This window comes from Zingiber officinale, chromosome 2A (assembly GCF_018446385.1).
Source record: "Zingiber officinale cultivar Zhangliang chromosome 2A, Zo_v1.1, whole genome shotgun sequence".
Classification (NCBI taxonomy): Eukaryota; Viridiplantae; Streptophyta; class Magnoliopsida; order Zingiberales; family Zingiberaceae; genus Zingiber; species Zingiber officinale.
In genome coordinates, this window is record NC_055988.1 from 17708537 (window position 1) to 17716363 (window position 7827).

A 7827-nucleotide genomic window follows, 5' to 3' on the forward strand; every position below is an offset into this window, starting at 1 on the left:
AAACCTGTTTTTTGCAAGTAATTAATTATGTGTTGTGTTTTTATATTTTTTATATTTATAATTTATTTTATTTGTTAGTTAATATTGATTGTTATGCTTTATGTATGCTGCATTGTATCGTAGGTATAGTTTTTTCTATATGGAAAAAATATGTATTACATGTGTCAATTAACATAGTTTATTATAAATTGCCAATCCATGTCTTAGTATTTCACATACTTGCTATATAAACATGAGGCAGGCCAACTGCATACCAATGGCATATGGCCTTGGGGTTTACTGAAAGTTTAGCACTTAAAAATCCATTCGATTAACTTGAACATCCTTATCTTGTACAATTTTGTTAGTTAATCCACTGACTAAATTTTAATATTCCTAACCAAAACTCATGCAAGCTAACAATCATAAAAAGAATTTAGCAACGTAGGGAAAATTAATGGAAATGAATAGGTAATACAATGTCAAAGTTAGCATCACATTTAACTTTCTAGGTAACAAAATAAACTACGCCTCAAACTTTCTTAGACAAAAGTTAAGGTAGCTAAATTTACAGTGACGGCACAATTGTAATGAATCTAAGTGCTTAGCTTTACCTATACCCTCAAATTGCACAATAACAACGTAATTCACAATAAGACACTGTGTATCTAAACACTTGTGAAACATCATACAAGTTAAAACAAGAAGGATTGGATCAATTTAATATTTAAACGTGAAAAGAGAATATCAGTCTTTATTCACTAACTTAATAACCAGTGTGCTATTAAAAAGAGTAGGGACAAAGGAGCTTACTGCAACACCAGATATGATTATAATACGATTCTCTGATTCAGGATTTGTCTCTGTAACTTTAACTTCACAACCAGTTTCACTTTGAAGAGTTTTCACAATGTTCCCTCCCTTCCCTATCACACTCCCGACCTTCTCAGCAGGGCAGAGTAACCTGAAAGTGATGGGCTCTGGAGAGATTTGAAGATGTATGGGTGGTCCACTTTCATGAAATTTAGGAAAAGGTGGGCCCATGCCTGGATGGAAGTCAGGCATGTCATGGGGCCTGTTGGAGAAAGGGGGTCCTTGAGGAGGATAATGAAAATTTGGTGGAGGAAATCTTCTGACTGAGGAATAGAAGTGAATGGATGTGACAAGGGACCAGAAGAATTTGCCAGAGGAAAAGAATCACGTTCACGTGTTGGGTTATCTAGGAGTTGCTGACCAACTAAATGCAGAGCTTTCTTCACTGAATCAACCCCTCCAGTTATCTGCAACGTCATATGACAAGGTTTCAAATATTTAAGTATTGAACCAAAGGATAATCATCATCGTTAAGCCATGTTTGTCCCAACTATATAGGGTTGGACAGTGTATCTCCTAGATCTTGAATCTAAAAATGAATATTTTAAAAAATAAAAGAAGATAATTACAATACAATTTGCAGCAGAAGCATCAAATAAGTATAACAATGGGAAAGAAAGATTAATGTAAGTGGAACCTACAACTAATGCATTGTCCGAGGAATGATATTTGCTTCTCGATAAATAAAAAAATAAATAACAATGCAACTCATAGAAACATGTTAAAATATCTCCAAACACTCTAACCTGGACAATTTCATCCTGCTGTGTGCCGCACAAAGGAAGTTTGTCTTTTGGAAGTATATGAATCTGGGCCCCACTGTCTGCTGATATTTGCTTAATAACACTCCCACCCTTCCCAAGTAGACAACCTACCTGGTTAGACAGAATTAACAATCTTGCAGAAACTGTAGTTTGCTTCTTATTTTCTTCTTCATCCACCTCATTGTCCGGTTCATTTTCAATAATTCTCACAAAAATAAGTAAGAGAGCATTAACTAATAATGGAAACTGTAGTTTGCTTCTTATTTTCTTCTTCATCCACCTCATTGTCCGGTTCATTTTCAATAATTCTCTCAAAAATAAGTAAGAGAGCATTAACTAATAATGGAAACTGAAGTTTGCTTCTTATTTTCTTCTTCATCCACCTCATTGTCCCGTTCATTTTCAATAATTCTCTCAAAAATAAGTAAGAGAGCATTAACTAATAATGGTGGTCCTTCATCTACCTTTGTGCTTTCTGGCGCAGTAGAGTCCTCGGACTCACCAACATTCTCAGCACTTTCCTTGAGATTATCACTACCTTCAGAAACTTCATCTTCTTTTTTAGGTTCATTGCCAAGTTCTGCATCTTTCTCTGATCCAGTGATAAGAATAAGTCTCTCATCACAGCCAGAAACAATTTCTTCAAGTCTAATTTTGGCACCAGTCTCTTTCTGTATCCTTGCAACAATTTCTCCACTGTCACCAACAAAACTGCCAGATTTTGATGCAGGACAAAGAATACGGAACATGGTAGCCCCAGGAGGAGCTTTTTATCTGTTTCTGCTTTTTTGAATGAGGTCCTGTCTTTTGCCATTTTCCCCTCCCATTCAACTCAAAGGGATTTCTTTCATAAGAACTCTTGGAAGGAAAAATTGGAAATGACATGCTCATCCAGCTGGCTTTGCAACCTTCAACAAGATATACGACCACAAATCATTAGTTATTTCACCTCAGCAATTCATATATAAGAACTTATCCAAGAAGCCTAAGATATTAGGATTTAGGAGAAATCAGTCAAAAAATATTCTGTTAACAGATAAATCACAATCTAAGAACAGGAAAAAAAACTGGGATTGTCTAGACAGTCTTTAAAGAGCATGTGGACATAACTCTGGGGAAGAATATATTCTTAACTAATATTTCTAACAAGCACGAACCTCCCCCTCAGGTACAAAGTTAACATTGATAGGATGGCCACTTACTTCAAAAGTTTAAGCTATTACTAAAGAGACCAACCATGACTTGCATGTGAGGATAAAAAAAAATGGTTTGGTATGAAACAAAGAATTATTAACCATTTCCATGAAAATGATTGAAATTTTAATTTCAGAATACATAGATTAGAAGGAAATTTTACTGCATAATACCCAACAACAACTAAAACATCTTAATATCTCAATTACTTGAGTGGGATTATGGAAGAAAAATGCATGCCAACATTTCCCACTATTTTTCATGTCAGCTATATATTTATATATCATACATTTGAAGATTCAAGAAATACAATCTGGACTGCTTGCGCCACTTATCCATCCAATAACACACATGAAGTTCTAACAAGTCATTATGCAATGTCAAGTGCCTATGATTGCAATGATGTATGTCACTTGGAGCATGCATGATCTCACCATAACTTTCCCATTCTATATCTCACATTAGCCACTCAAAAGATATGATGCCAAAGAGCATGAAGAAATAAATGTTATTAAAGAAACATAAAAGAGAAAAAAACATCATAAGTTTTGCATCCACATGTATCTTTTTGAAGACAAACAAACATAAAGGTTCCACTTTCAGATCTAAATAATACCTTCTGAAGAAGGTCAGAAAGCTAAGCTTAGCAAAAATTAAATAATAGAATTTTGAAAACTTCTTCTCACAATTCCACTCAAAAGTTTTGGTTGGCATTTATGTTTATGATATGCATATGGTGTAAAAAAACATAATTCTTAGTAGTCTATATCATAAAGTTATATAAAATGTTTCCAAGGTATAAAAGATGGAAAGCGATAGGCGGTTAGCTAATAACCATGCACCTAGGCATTACATGGATACCTATGCTGACAATCTTACAGGTAAGCATTAAAATGTATTAAAATAAATAAGAAAAGCAAATAAAAATGACTAATGTTAAAGTAAGTGTGTGTGTATACCAATTGCATCCCTAATCAACCAAAACAAATTTATAATTTATAAGCAAATACTAACAATTAAAATCAATAAACAATTTCACATTTCATTTTGCAACCAAGACAATAAAACCACAAAAAAAAGGACTTCATAGTCTAAATCCAAATGATAGGAAAACATGTAACTAACTTATAATTAAATTTATGATACAATATCGAAATATAGATAAAATACCTAATGTCAAACGAACCAACAACTTATAAAAATATTTATTTTCCTTATACCCACTTGGATTGCCTAGGAGAGGGATGGCAATAGGCAAGACAATGTAGGTTTTTTAAGTTCTCATCCCTTCCCCATATAGGAAGCAAAGTGAGTCAAGGAGGTGAAAAAAAATCTTCCCCGTCCCCACCCTGCTTCTCAGGCAAAGCGAGTTCAAGGTGAAGTGATAAAATAAAAAGTAACATACATATTCAGGATGTGATAAGGAGTAAGGGGGCAAGGTAAAAGGAAACTACCTCATACTCACCACACACTATTGTGTTTTTTTTTGACATCCCTGTCAGGCTTACAGGTTGGCTAGCATCCATTGGTTGGGGCATAGTGGGACTTAAAGGGGCAACGCAAATTGTCATCCCTACTACCAAGGTCATCTAGCAATCCACATCGATTGCTTTTCAAAAGGGCCGCCTAACAAGGGTTGCCTAGCAACTAAACAAAATGACCATTTGGCAAAACCTCCTATGTGGACACTATTCAAAGCATTCCTATTTCTATCAATGCCAACTCAATTTTGCACCGGCGAGATAAGTGGGAAGAACAAGAGAAGATTAATGAACGCATTTTCACAGTTCACAGTCCATCAAATAAAATCCAAGGTGATAATAGCAAATGGTCATCCTTAAATCTAACCAGAAGGCCTGGCTCACAAAACCCTAATTTGACACTTGATAGGAAAGAAGAAACCCCACCAACCTTCATATGAATCAATCACTAAGTACCTTTACGATCGCTAGGATGAAGTTCCGGCGAATATGAAGGGGGCATAGGCAGAAGAGACAACAATGGTTGCTGTCACCTGCGACGCAGTCGATACAAAAAGAGCTTGCTGCATAGGGAGAGCGCAGTTGTGCTTCACTTCGAAGGATAACGAGGGCGCGGCGCGGCGAGCGTCTTCGTATGATCGTCGCCTACAACGGACGATGGTCGGACGAAGGAGACGATTGGGACGGCGGCGGAACCGTGAGGATGAAGAATGGGCGTGGGGGTTGCAGTGACGCTGGGTATAGAAACTTTTCACGTGTAATTCACGTGAGACCAGTCTCATCCCCTAGAACGCCGGTTGGGGCCCCTTCATTGCGACCTAGCCAGATCTCTCGGGCCTCACTCGTTCTGAGCCGTCGAATCCCAAACGAACGCAACGCAGCTTCCCACGAAACGGCAGAGAGAAGACGTTTTTTATTGTTTTTATATAATTGAGATATCCATCTCTTCCAACTCATTAATTTTTCAGATTATAAATCAGAAAGTACAATCTATATGACATATTAGAGATATATTTACAGAATTTTTTTTTAAAAATAAGGGGCATAATCTAATTTATCCGGATGATTTATAAAAAAAAATTATAGGATTAAATCAGACGCCCCTTACTGTTTTTTTATTTTTAACTTCAAATATTCTCGTTTGAGAAAATGTATAATTAATCAGCATTTTCAATTAAGCCAATAGCTTTCAATTAATTACAGTAAAATAGTAATTTATTCACTTTGCAAATAATTCATTGGCCATCAAGTGGGTATATATTACAACAGTCATCAAATACGCAATTTATATTTGAAATTAAAAGGACGATTCTTTTATTATTTGTTTACAAGAATGCTTTCTTTGAAATAAAAATAAAAATAAAAAATGCCCCCGCTTTATTTTCCTTTACCAAACTATCTTAAATTTAGCAAGACTAAGTTAACCCTAAATCAACTAAAAACTAGAGCAAGTACATCTATTGGTTAATATTTTAGGTGGCATTTGATTTAGAAGTTTAGGAATGAAGGAATGGATTCATTCCCAAACTTTTATGTTTAATTGATGGGAATAGAATCAAAATTTTGGAATGAAATTCAAAAATTTGGGTATGGATGAAATCCACCCCTTCCCTTGGGTTTTGATGAAATAGGAATGTGAATTAAGTTTTAGACAAAAATACCATTAGTATATTTGTTCAATTTTTCTTTCATTTCACATTCTCTCTCCTTATTCTCTCTCATCATATTTTCTCTCTCCTTATTCTATCATCGCACTTTCTCTCTCAACATACTTTCTCTCTCTTCATTCTCTCTCATCACACATTCTCTATCATTTTCTCTCTATATTCTGTCCCATCACACATTCTCTCCTCATTTTCTCTCTCGTCATACTCTTACATCACACTTTCTCTCCCATTACACACTCTCTCCTCATTTTTTTATCATACTTTCTCTCTCCTCAATCTCTCTTGTCATTCTCTCATCACACTTTCGTCCCCAAGGCGTAGCACAGTTGGGAGCACATGGTTTCGTACCGAGAGGTCTAGGGTTCGATCCTCGGGGTGTCAGCTGTGTACCTACATTTACCTCCCTCCATATCCGTGGGACCGGCTCTAGGGGGGTCGCTGATGTGACAGTTCCACATTCTCTCATCACACTTTCTCTCTGTTCATTATCTTCCATCACATTCTATCTCCTCATTTTCTCTAATCACACTTTCTCTCTCAACACACTTTCTCTCTCAACACACTTTCTCTCTCATCATATTTTCTCTCTCCTCAATCTCTCATTTTCTCTCATCACTTTCTCTCTCTTTATTTTCCCCATTACTCTTTCTCTTTCAGCCCACTTTCTCTCTCATCATAATTTCTCTCTTTTCATTTTTTTCCATCACTCTTTTTCTCTCAACACACTTTCTCTCTCATCATACTTTTTCTTTTTTCAATCTCTCCTATTATGCACTCTCTCCTCATTTTCTCTCATCATACTTTCCCTCTCTTCATTTTTTTCCATCACACTTTCTCTCTCATCATATATTTCTCTCACATTCAACTTTTCCTCCCATTTAATTTTTTTCTCTTGTTTTCCTCTAAGGGTAAAAAATAAATTTTAGGTTCATTCTGATTGAAAATATTCAACAAACCAAACATTATTTTTAAGAATGATACCCAAGCTCATACCCATTCTCATTCCGTAATACTATGATACTCATTCTCATTTCAATTCCTATGAGAGAACTAAACGCCACCTTAATGTCAAAATACTAAAAAATTTCATTCAAGATTATTATTTATCTGTCTATTTTTTTTTAATAATTCATGTGTCTAAGCCGATCAAACTTAGGCTGAACCTTTTATGAGGCTAGGCAAATAGCTACCTCAGGGACCAGCTTAGAAAGGGGTCTAATTATATATATATATATATATATTCAATTCAACTTTTAGTGGCTCCTAGTCATTATCCTTTCCATTCTACTAACACATCATCATTGCCAGTTGACTCTACTCCTACCGCCAACCACCACCGAAACTGTCATTCTCCTTGAGTTTAAACTATTGTCCACCCTCCTCATGAACAGATCCCTCCACCTTTGTTTCTGTGAAATACCTCTACACGATCAAAGCGTAAAAGCTATGGAGAAGCAGCGGAAATGGGCGTTCTAGGGTTCCTACTTTGGATATCTTCCGGCGGAATGGTTTGGTCATCGAATTCCGGTAAGCGCCGAGCTGATTCCACCCAGCACACGGCTCCGCCTCCTCCGGCGATGAAGTTGGAAGTAGAGGAACCCTTCAACGAGAAGCGCGTACGTCTCCACAAGAGGGCCAGGGACGCGAGCACTTCGTTGGAGCAGGATCTGTACAACAATATGCTTGGGGAAACTAGACCATTAGATCTTCGCCCCAGGAAGAGTCAGTCTCTAGCAGATATGATTCAGATGATGTTTTCTTAGACAAATGCAGGTAAAACTTTATGGTTCACTAGCTCAAAGGGCTCGGAAGTTGGTGAACAATCAGACGTCTCAGCTTCTTCGAGCTCATTGAGCAAGATCAAAGCTT

At 36.4% G+C, this 7827-nt stretch overlaps 1 pseudogene; it reads right to left on the reverse strand.

The window, feature by feature from the left end:
• Positions 1 to 492: 492 nt before the first annotated feature.
• On the reverse strand, positions 493 to 5001 carry LOC122040863 (annotated as a pseudogene).
• Positions 5002 to 7827: the final 2826 nt, after the last annotated feature.